Below are 12,294 nucleotides of genomic sequence, written 5' to 3'. Positions count from 1 at the left end.
GTTGTGAAAGGGGGAATGCCAGCATCCCTGGTGGTCTTTAGCAGTGATGGGGTTAATGATGGTATTCTTGATACTTTAGACTAGTGAATGGGTAATGCCAGCATCCCTGGTGGTCTAGGGTAGTAAACATCAACGGTAGCTCAGCTCTTCAGATGTTAACATTTTTCTGCTGAACCTTTTACAATTCAATGTTGCCGGCTTTGCCGAATTTTTCCAAGAATCTATTCGGTTTCTTTATAACCCATGAGACTCAATCAGCTCGGCAGTGGTTCAGCTGGGCCACCTTGACTCTCAATCCTCCGAGAACGTCCCCTCCATCTTACCATCGACTTTGCGTGCAGGAAATTCAGAAATGCTCAATTTTTCTTACACCGTTTTTTACATAATTTTCTACTTTTATTTTGCCGATCCTCGAGGTCTCATCCCAGTAACGCAATGATGACCTCTCTCTAGGACGCCCCATGAATGAAAAATCCTCAAAATTCCCAGAAATCTTCACACAGTTACTATCGAATTGCTGTAAATTTTGCGGTTATCAGATACAGGTATTTGTTTTATGGGAAAATTATGATTCACATTCGAAAAGACGGACGGTGCCAAGACAAGTCAGGAAACCCTGGAACATCTGAAATGTTGGGTAAACAGAACCCTATTTCCATAGGAAACCGGAGAGGACAAAAAGTAGAGAAAGTATCGGAAACATCCTACGATCTCCAGCCGAATATTTATCCAGCTGGGTTCCCAGACAACGCACATATAGACCTCGTTAAAGATGGGAATTTTAATGGTGACGGTTTGGAGACCAAAAAAATCCTACAAAAACAAATACAAGAAACATACAACGCTCATGTGGTGACTCCCGAAAAACCCAATTGGTTCTATGGCTTCCTATCATCAACATCTATGCCCTTGCCACTTTTCAACCTCGAACATACCTCAAATTTGCCCAGTTTGGTTCGTAAAATTTATAACTCTTCACAACTATCCTAATCTAACAAGATCTATGCTTCATGTGAGCCCCCATACACAGGACTAACGATTGATCGGCTGGCAACTATCTCCTCCGAATGGCCATTCATAGTAGATAAATAACAGCCAAGCCCATTAATTTTCCCAAATTGGCAAAGTATCTAATGTATCATGGGTGGTCATCTCCGTACTCAGCTTTTCCCCATGTTTCCTAAAGGATTAAGCATGTTGGATTTTGACATGCCAAATCCTTTGTTACAGGCAATTCTCCCCATTCCTCTCTTCCTTGGCCATAAACATGAGGATCAGGAGGAATAGATGTTGGCCTACAACTGTTTTTACGGGGGTTCTCTAATTTTTACAAATTCTACTTGTTGAAATGGTCACTTGAATTGGAACTGAATCCTAGAGGGGGGGAAGAAGCAGGAAATCAGCTGTGATCTGTGAGGAAATTTGCAAAAAGTATTCAATTTTCCTACGACGCCACCACAGGCTGTCTGTGTAATGGCAATTCTCCCCATTCCTCTCTTCCTTGGCCAAAACATGAGGATCGCGAGGAATAGATGTTGGCCTACAACTGTTTTTATGGGGGTTCTCTAATTTTTACAAATTCTACTTGTTGAAATGGTCACTTGAATTGGAACTGAATCCTAGAAGGGAGGAAGCAGGAAATCAGCTGTGATCTGTGAGGAAATTTGCAAAAAGTATTCAATTTTCCTACGACGTCACCACAGGCTGTCTGTGTAAGCGCAGATATACTTTTCATAAGGCCACCCAATTAGGAGGTCAATTGGCCTAAATTTGTTTCTGAAGTCTACGTGGAGGTGAGAGGCTATCGGGACCCAATGATCCCTCGTAAGAGTCGTAACCACTTACAGCATGACCCTCTGCATGCTCCATACACTTCAGTGGTGAGTTGTTTGTACTTGTATATGGCCTCTCCATTAAGATAGTAGAGGATACAAAAAATATAGAAAAACTGAAAAATCTAAGGGTTGATTGATCTCCTTCTAGAACCCCAACTTCAATTCTCCAACTGATTTTGCCGAATGTTATACTTTATATCCACTTAGTACAACGAGTGCACAAGGGTGTGTTACACCGCTCCGCCATACTCACCCGGCCTCCGCTCCCACGCCGCAGTCGCCCTCCGCTCCCACGCCGCAGCCTCTCTCCACCCGACGGCCGCGGCGGTCACCTGAGACAGGCCCGTGACCGATGCCTTCCCTGCATGCTATGCGCATGCGCCATAGGCCGCGGCCGTGCCTCCTTCCTGCTTCTTATGCTCCGGCTGTGCCCTGACCCGGAAGCACCTTTGGACCAATGGCTGACCAGACAGGGCCATATCAGGCCGCTTCCCCCTGAGGGAGGCGCCTGATCGTTGTGTTTCCTGACACTCTGGCCTCGCTCCATCGTGCACACTCTGCTCCTGCAGTTCCTGTCTCGGCTGCTCCTCACAGCAGCCTCTCAGTCCTGCTACCCGTGTTCCTGTTACCTACTCCAGTCCTGCCTTCAGTGTTCCTGTCGTCCTACTCCAGTCCTGCCTTGTGTTCCTGCCGTCCTACTCCAGTCCTGCCTTCAGTGTTCCTGCCGTCCTACTCCAGTCCTGCCTTGTGTTCCTGCCGTCCTACTCCAGTCCTGCCTTCAGTGTTCCTGTCGTCCTACTACAGTCCTGTCTTCAGTGCTCCTGCCGTCCTACTCCAGTCTCAGTCTTACTCCGGTCCATCCTGAGCCGCCCCTCTCGGTACCGGCTACCATGGTACTCGAACCCCTGGGCCTGCTCCTAACGGTCCCTGTATAGGGGTCGGTTCCACCTGGCAGCTCGCCTGGGGTCCCTCGGTGCCACGGTCCAGAGGGTCCACTCTCGGAGTTCCCGCTCCTGACCACCCGCGCTAACAGTACGATCAGGCCATGGACTTCGCCGGTACTACGGCTGCTACCCAGAAAGAGTTGCTATTCCTACGGGAGAATCAGGGGCGCATTATGTCAATCATGAAGTCGATGGACACCCGTTTGTCGGCCTTACAGGTGGCCGATCCTGGAAATGCCACTCAGCTGGCCAGTCTCCAACAGGAGCTGGGTCAGCAGCAAGATACTCAAACCCACATTTTGTCCTACATGGCCTCCTTTGATAGTCGCTTGTCGGCCCTCCAGGCTGCCGCTGCAGTGCCGACTCCTTCCCCTGCGTCTACTGCTCCTCCGACGCCCCGCCTCGCCAAGCCGCCTCGTTTCACCGGGGATCCCAAGCTCTGTAGGGGGTTCTTAAATCAGTGTAGTCTCCACTTTGAATGGCTGCCGCAGCAATATCCCTCGGACCGGGCCAAAGTGGCCTTCATCATGTCCCATCTGGAGGGAGAGGCCCTTTCTTGGGTAAACCCGCTCTGGGAACGTGACGACCCGGTCGTTTCGAGTCTCCCAGTTTTCCTGGATACGTTTCGTAAGGTTTTCGATGAGCCGGGCCGGTTAGCCTCTCTCACCGAGTCACTCTTTAACTTACACCAGGGCTCTCTCACGGTCGGACAGTACGCTATTCGCTTTCGCACTATTTCCTCCGAGCTCGGCTGGAATAACGCAGCTTTGGTGGGGGCATTCTGGCGCGGTCTTTCTAGTAAAATAAAGGATGAACTCGCAGGTCGAGATACCCCGTCCACCTTAGAGGACCTTATCTCGCTGGCTACCCGCATTGACCTGCGCTTCCTGGAGCGCGCTCAGGAGTCAGTGAGAGACAGGCGCTCCTCCAGGTCAGTTTCTCCTTTCACTCAGTCGGCCAGCTCACGTTCAGTCGGATCTTCTTCCCTCTCTTCGGGTGAGCCCATGCAGATAGATCATCTCAGGTTGGCCGAGTTACGTCAGAGAGAGAGACGGGCACAAGGTCTGTGCCTCTATTGCGGTCATTCGTCACACTATATCCACACCTGTCCTAAGAGACAGGGAAACGACTCCACCTAGGTCAGGTAAGAGAGGCCTTCCTAGGTGATGATGATGATTCCTCTCAACCCCTTACGATTTCTGTGCTTTTGGTTTCAGGAGGGAGGCGTGGTTCCGAGGTGGCCTACGTGGATTCGGGCTCAGCGGGTAACTTCATTCGGCCGGAAGAGGTAGACAAATACCAAATTCCTGTAGTCACTCTATCTAACCCAATTCAGATTGCCACCGTGGATGGCAAACCGCTACAGGTGACCGTCACCTTGGTCACTGAAGAGGTGGAATTGCAAATCGGAGCCTTACATCGAGAGAAGATAGCCTTTTACGTTTTACCTAAGCTCTCTCACGCCATTCTACTCGGTCTTCCATGGTTAAGGACTCATCAGCCTGTTCTCGACTGGTCTTCTGGGGAGATACTCCGCTGGGGGCACCCGTGCCAAGCTCGCTGTCTGACTCCTGTCCACCTGGCGGCCGCTCCACGGTCACCTCCAGACCTTCCGGGTCTTCCTCCAGCTTACAGCTCCTACGCCGATGTTTTTGATAAGAAGGAAGCGGAGGTCCTTCCTCCACACCGGCCGTTTGACTGCCCAATTGAACTTGTTTCTGGTTCAACCCCCCCAAGGGGCAGAATCTACCCTCTGTCTCCCGCAGAGACCACCGCCATGTCTGAGTACGTCCGAGAGAACCTCGCCAAAGGCTTTATACGGAAATCATCTTCGCCCGCGGGAGCCGGGTTCTTCTTCGTCAAAAAGAAGGACGGGACTCTACGGCCATGCATTGACTATAGGGGCTTGAATGAGATTACCATCAAGAACAGGTACCCTCTTCCACTCATTCCAGAACTGTTTGACCGTCTCAGAGGGGCTCGGGTCTTTACCAAGCTGGACCTCAGAGGAGCCTACAATCTGGTCCGTATCCGTGCAGGTGACGAGTGGAAGACCGCTTTCAACACTCGAGATGGCCATTACGAGTACCTGGTCATGCCCTTCGGTCTTTGCAATGCTCCTGCAGTCTTTCAAGAGTTCGTCAATGAGATCTTCCGGGATCTCTTGTACTCCTGTGTGGTCGTGTACTTAGACGACATCCTCGTCTTCTCGCCGGACCTCTCGTCCCACAGAAAGAGTGTCCGCCTGGTGCTTCAGCGTCTTCGGGAGAACGTCTGTATGCAAAGATCGAGAAATGTCTCTTCGAACAGACCTCTCTGCCTTTCCTGGGATACATTATCTCCGACGCTGGTCTAAGGATGGATCCCGAGAAGTTGTCTGCCATCCTCAAATGGCCTCGCCCCGTCGGATTAAAGGCGATACAACGATTCCTCGGGTTCGCCAACAATTACCGGAAATTTGTCTCCCACTTCTCCGCGATCACAAGACCCATTTCTGTGCTCACCTGTAAAGGGTCTACTTCCAAGGATTGGTCTCCTGAGGCAGAGGAGGCCTTTCTGACCCTAAAACGGGCTTTCTCCACGGCTCCGGTCCTGCATCGCCCTGAGAGCGATCGACCTTTTGTACTCGAGGTGGACGCTTCCTCGACTGGTGCCGGGGCGGTGCTGTCCCAGAGAACCGCCTCCGGTCGCCTGTACCCTTGTGGCTTCTTCTCGAAGGCCTTTTCTCCATCCGAGTGTAACTACTCGATCGGTGACCGGGAACTTTTGGCCATCAAGTTGGCCTTGGAGGAGTGGCGCCACCTCCTGGAAGGAGCTGTCCATCCTTTTGTCATCTTCTCGGACCACAAGAATCTGGCCTATCTCCAGTCTGCCCAGAGACTAAACCCTCGCCAGGCCAGATGGTCTTTATTTTTTGCCCGATTTGATTTCGAGCTCCGATTCCGTCCCGGCAACAAGAATTCCAAAGCCGACGCCCTATCCAGGGTCTTCCAACCACACGAATCCACGGAGGAACCGTCACATATCATTGATCCCACTAGGATCATCACCGTGGCTCCAGTGAACTGGCTTACTCCTCCGCCTGGCAAGACGCTTGTGCCAGAGGATCTCAAGCAAAAGGTTCTCCTATGGGGGCACTCCTCCAAACTGGCCGGCCATGCCGGAACTAGAAAGACCCTTGACCTTATCAAACGTCACTACTGGTGGCCCTCACTTCGCCAAGATGTAGTCGACTTTGTGGCTTCTTGTCCATCCTGTGCAAAAAACAAGGTGCCACGGAGATCTCCGTCCGGCTTGTTGCTTCCGTTGCCTGTTCCTACGGTTCCTTGGGAGAACATCGCCATGGATTTCATCACCGACCTATCCTGCTCTGCGGGCTGCACAGTCATCCTGGTGGTGGTGGATCGTTTTTCCAAGATGGCTCACTTCATCCCTCTGCCCGGTCTTCCCTCAGCGCCTGAGCTGGCCGAAATCTTCATTCATCAAGTTTTCAGGCTTCATGGACTACCTCGACGCATTGTGTCTGACCGAGGGGTTCAGTTTACCTCCAAGTTCTAGCGTTCACTTTGTAAGCTCATGAACGTTTCCCTCGACTTCTCCTCGGCCTACCACCCACAGTCCAACGGACAAGTAGAGCGTACCAACCAGACGCTTACGGGATACTTACGCCACTTCTCTAACGCCCACCAGAACGATTGGGTCAACTTATTCCCCTGGGCAGAGTTCGCTTACAACAACCATGCTGGTGAGTCTTCGGCCAAGTCTCCGGTTTTCATTGTTTTTGGCAGACATCCTGGTCTTCCTCTTCCGATAACCCCTGCCTCTGAGGTGCCTGCGGCCAATGCCTTGTCCTCGGAATTTTCTAAGATTTGGGCTGAGACCAACACATCACTCAAGAGATCCGCTGATCAGATGAAGAACTATGCAGACAAAAAGAGGTTGGATTCTCCTCCGTATCGTGTTGGCGACAAGGTCTGGCTCTCCTCCAAATTCGTCCGACTAAAACTGCCCTCCTACAAGTTGGGTCCACGCTACATTGGTCCGTTTGAAATTCTGGGACGTATTAACGAAGTTGCCTACAAATTGAGGTTGCCTGCTTCGCTCCGGATCCCGAACACCTTTCACGTCTCTCTCCTGAAGCCTGTGGTGCTGAATCGTTTCCATTCCTCGCTTGATCTTGGTCCTCAGCCGGTGGGTGCCGACAACATTTTTGAAGTGCAGGACATCCTCGCTGTGAAAAGGGTTAGAGGTAGGACTTTCTTTCTCGTTGATTGGAAGGGCTTTGGTCCTGAGGAGAGATCCTGGGAGCCTCGGGAGAATATTCATGCTCCCCGTATCCTCAAGAGGTTTCTTGTTAACCTCCGGGGGGGGGCGGCTTAGGGGAGGGGGTACTGTTACACCGCTCCGCCATACTCACCCGGCCTCCGCTCCCACGCCGCAGTCGCCCTCCGCTCCCACGCCGCAGCCTCTCTCCACCCGACGGCCGCGGCGGTCACCTGAGACAGGCCCGCGACCGATGCCTTCCCTGCATGCTATGCGCATGCGCCATAGGCCGCGGCCGCGCCTCCATCCTGCTTCTTATGCTCCGGCTGTGCCCTGACCCGGAAGCACCTTTGGACAAATGGCTGACTAGACGGGGCCATATCAGGCCGCTTCCCCCTGAGGGAGGCGCCTGATCGTTGTGTTTCCTGACACTCTGGCCTCGCTCCATCGTGCACACTCTGCTCCTGCAGTTCCTGTCTCGGCTGCTCCTCACAGCAGCCTCTCAGTCCTGCTACCCGTGTTCCTGGTTACCTACTCCAGTCCTGCCTTCAGTGTTCCTGTCGTCCTACTCCAATCCTGCCTTGTGTTCCTGCCGTCCTACTCCAGTCCTGCCTTCAGGGTTCCTGCCGTCCTACTCCAGTCCTGCCTTGTGTTCCTGCCGTCCTACTCCAGTCCTGTCTTCAGTGCTCCTGCCGTCCTACTCCAGTCTGTCTTACTCCGGTCCATCCTGAGCCGCCCCTCTCGGTACCGGCTACCGTGGTACTCGAACCCCTGGGCCTGCTCCTAACGGTCCCTGTATAGGGGTCGGTTCCACCTGGCAGCTCGCCCGGGGTCCCTCGGTGCCACGGTCCAGAGGGTCCACTCTCGGAGTTCCCGCTCCTGACCACCCGCGCTAACAGTGTGTAAGGTTGTAAATAGGCTGTGAGTCTGGTTAACCATTACCCACCAGTCCACCTTCACGCAGACGATGACTTAAAGTAGGAGGACAGTGTGGCATTGACCCAGATGGAAACCGAACGAAGGAAAGCCTTGTCAATTTTTTGCCAAGACAAGGAGGTGTCTTTCGAAATACACCACCGAACATTTTCCCCCCAAAACCATAAACTCATTTTACAGGCCTTATTCCCTTCACACCCATAATTCTCACCTTTTAACTATATGGTTGGGTCTCTGTCGGATGAAGAATCAAGAAACTGGATTGGTTTGGCAACACCAATTTTTCTTAATTTTTCGCGAAACTTCCTAGGTGTTCCCACAGAATTAAAAATATAGTCGACAGATCTTCTTAAAGAGACAGTCCAATGTATGTTGACTGTTTTTTGTAGTTTGCGCTTCTAAATAAATCAACAAAAAACCTTAGTGGGTCATCTTCAGATACCAACACGTTGCCTGCTGTGTAATTGGGGTACTATGACTATTCCAGACCATAAATACAAAAATCTACTATAAATTCTGCAGGAAAATGTGAATGTTTAGCTCTAGTTTGGTTTCCCGCAGGAGACCAGGATTAAGGAATATCATGGATTATTTCTTTTCCTGTTTTTACAAGAGGCTTTCCACCAATTAGTACAGTAGGAATGCCAAGGCTTGCGTAACCCGCTGCGTGAGTCCTAAGGTTAGACTGTGCCATCGTGTGAAGCCCAGACACAACGTTCAAAGAAATTAATTTGTTTTCCATTCATGATCTTGGTCGATTGTAAAATCACAAACGTGTGAAAGAAAAACCCCTAATGCCTCAAATTAAGAAGTATGGTGTGCCAAATACCTTGCTGACCTATAGGTGGTCTATCACCAGATCCCCTGCTAGATACGTTCACTTTTCTTGGTATAGGTAGATTTCCATTTTCCAGCATGAGACAAGGACTGTTACTCTTATTAGGGTTGTAGCCTTAGGGGGTGCAGAGGCAGCGGTTGCACACAGGCCTAGAAGGCTTATGGTGTCTAAAGACCCCTCTACTATGTTAGAGGACATCTACATTGACACATTGCATGTCGTAGGTTTTCATGTTCATGAAAACGATTGACCAACCAATTTTAGTGGATGTTATTCTTTATTTCTACTTAGTACCATGAGTGCACAAGGGTGAAATGTTGTAAAACATAGCTTGGTGAATAGACTGATAAGGAATATTCCAGAGGTTCTCATCTCCTGTATCCAAGTGTGGAGTTTCTACTCACTCAGCTACGGTTGAGGTAGGCACAGTTTCATCAAAATGTCCAGGCTGGTTTATTATAAGCTTCATAAACTGCTCAGCATAAGCAAACAAAAAGACAGTGAAAAAAACCAGAGTAAATAGTCCATACAGTACTGCGAATCCGCCCGCTCAGGTTAGTATCCTTTAGCAAACACACTGGAGCTCTCCACACCTCCAGTCACAGACACTGATGAGACACCTGGTCTCCATATTATCTACCATACAATGCCCCGGGGTGGGGATATGTGAGCAGTCAGTCCCACCCATCTCTTTGTCTGCTCTAAACCCAGCCCTGATACACCATGTTAAATTTCTCAGCAGTATAGGTGGAGGAGCATGCTTTCCCGGGCTTACGTCACTAAAGCTATCAACCTCGATGATACATATCTCCCCTCAAGGACCTGTCCAGTGGTCATCTTACACAAGTCAGAAACTCAGTACAGGTGCAAAACAGTTACAGTCACTAAGGGAGTGACTGTGACAAAGCATGTGGTGGTAGGGGGCCCGCCAACGCCAGATGAATATGCTTCCTCTGAAATGCTAAAAGGCATTATGGTGTATAGAACCACCGGCTCCCTGCACCACAATTGCCAATCAGAGGCCAGCAGTTGACATTAGCGTGCCTGCCAGGGGCAGCGTGTGATGTCACTGTCATGCACAGCCCACCCTGATGCGTCGGCTATGGAGGATGAAAAGGATGCTGCTGCTGGGAAAGCAGGGACTGGTAAGAGGAATTGTAAATATATATTTTTTGAATGTATTGGAGAAGAGGATGAGGGACATTATTACAGGATGGGAACCAGGAGGGGGGACACTATTACAGGATGGGGACATTATTACAGGATGGGAGCCAGGAGGGGGGACACTATTACAGGATGGGGGACATTATTACAGGATGGGAGCCAGGAGGGGGGACACTATTACAGGATGGGGACATTATTACAGGATGGGAACCAGGAGAGGGGACACTATTACAGGATGGGAACATTATTACAGGATGGGAGCCAGGAGGGGGACACTATTACAGGATGGGGACATTATTACAGGATGGGAGCCAGGAGGGGGGACACTATTACTGGATGGGGGACATTATTACAGGATGGGAGCCAGGAGGGGGGACACTATTACAGGATAGTGGACATTATTACAGGATGGGTGACATTATTACAGCATGGGGACATTATTACAGGATGGGGACATTATTACCGGATGGGAGCCAAGATAGTGGACATTATTATATGATGGGGGACATTATTACAGGATGGGAGCCAGGAGAGCGGACATTATTACAGGATGGGGGACATTTTTACCGAATGGGAGCCAACATGGTAGACATTATTACAGGATGGAATACAGGAAGGGGGGCTTTATTACAGGACAGGAGACCTTATTACAGGATGGGAGCCAGAATAAGGACATTATTACAGGATGGGAGACATTATTTCAAGATGGGAGCCAAGATGGTGGATATTATTAAAGGAGGATGAGGGACATTATTACAGGATGTGAGACATTATATCAGGATGAGGGACATTATTACAGGAAAGGAGACAATATTACATTATTACAATATTACAGGATGGGAGACATCATTAAATCATGGGGTGTCATTATTACAGGATGGGGACATTATTACAGGATGGGAGACAATACAGAATAGGAGCCAAGATGAGGGACATTTTTATTACAGGATGGTGGTCATTATTACAGGATGGGAGACATTATTAAATGATGGGGGTCATTATTACAGAATGGGAGTCAGGATGGGGGACTTTATAACAGGATCAGAGCCAAGATGAGGGACATTATTAAATGATGGGGAACATTATTACAGGAAGGGGCCACAACAGGACTTTATCACTGGATCAGGGCGAGGATGGGAGATTTTATTACAGAATAGGGGTCTGGATGGGGAACTTTATTACAGAGGTCCATACATATGACCAACATGCTGATGGGGGGCTCAGGTCCAAAATTTGCATTTGGGCCAAAGAACTCTGGTTACACCACAGGCTCAGTATATACATGTAATGGAAAGAAGAAAATGTCAAACAGCTCAGGGCTTACACTCACAGGGGCGAAAGTGAATAATGACAATAACCAGCTATGAAAGCTTTAAGTGGAAATGTCGCTGTCCAGATAATACTTGTGGGAGGTTATTACTACAGAGAAAGACCACAGATTACTAATCAGGAATGGGACAAGAAAAGCAGGCGAGAGCCATTATAAGCTTATTAGTCCAGGATGACTGACGTCCACATAAACCCAGAGAACACAGCTAAAAGCATGTGGGATGCGATGAAAAAGCTGCAGGAGAGATCCCGAGGAAACTGGACAAAATGTGACTAGGCAAAGAAAAGACGGGAGAAGAGAAATGCTCCTAAGCTAAGAACCTCGTGTTCAGTTTTGTAAAGTTTTCTTAGCTACAACAGATCAAAGCATAGGATCAGGATGTATCTCTTAACACCTACAGGTATTTTATAGCCCATAAATGCAATGCTGGAAGTGATCACACCACTGAGATCAGTGGGTGAGGATATAGAAGATAGCTGCCGTATTGTAGTCATAACTAGAGATGGGCAGACCCCTGGATGTTCAGGTCCGGCGGGTGTGGCTAAACAGTTAAAAAAAGTTCAGGTACCAGAACAGTATCCGGACCCGAACATCCAGTGTGTGACACGCTGTCATGTGCATGACAGCGTGGCAAACACTGCCTCTGATCAGCAGTAAAATCATTACTGTTGGTCAGACAGCCGCGGTTCCCGCGCTGTCAAATGACAGCGTGATCCCGCAGCTGCGATCAGATGTAATATATGTACGTCCGGTCACTGGCGTTGGCTGATGGGACTACTGCTCCCATCAGCCTATGCCTGCTGCTGCTAATAACAGCAAGAGCAGATGGCAGCTGATGGGAATATTCATCAGCCGGTGCCAGCAGTCAAAATAATTATACAACAAAAACGGCATGAGTTTCCCTGTATTTTATAACCAGCCAGACAAAACTGACAGCTGCAGGCTGAAACCCTCAGCTGTCAGCTTTAGCAAGGCTGGTTATCA

This window comes from Dendrobates tinctorius, unplaced genomic scaffold (genome assembly GCF_039654945.1).
Source record: "Dendrobates tinctorius isolate UK_male_01 unplaced genomic scaffold, ASM3965494v1 ptg000020l, whole genome shotgun sequence".
In the NCBI taxonomy this organism is placed as follows: domain Eukaryota; kingdom Metazoa; phylum Chordata; class Amphibia; order Anura; family Dendrobatidae; genus Dendrobates; species Dendrobates tinctorius.
This window is presented reverse-complemented; position numbering follows the sequence as displayed.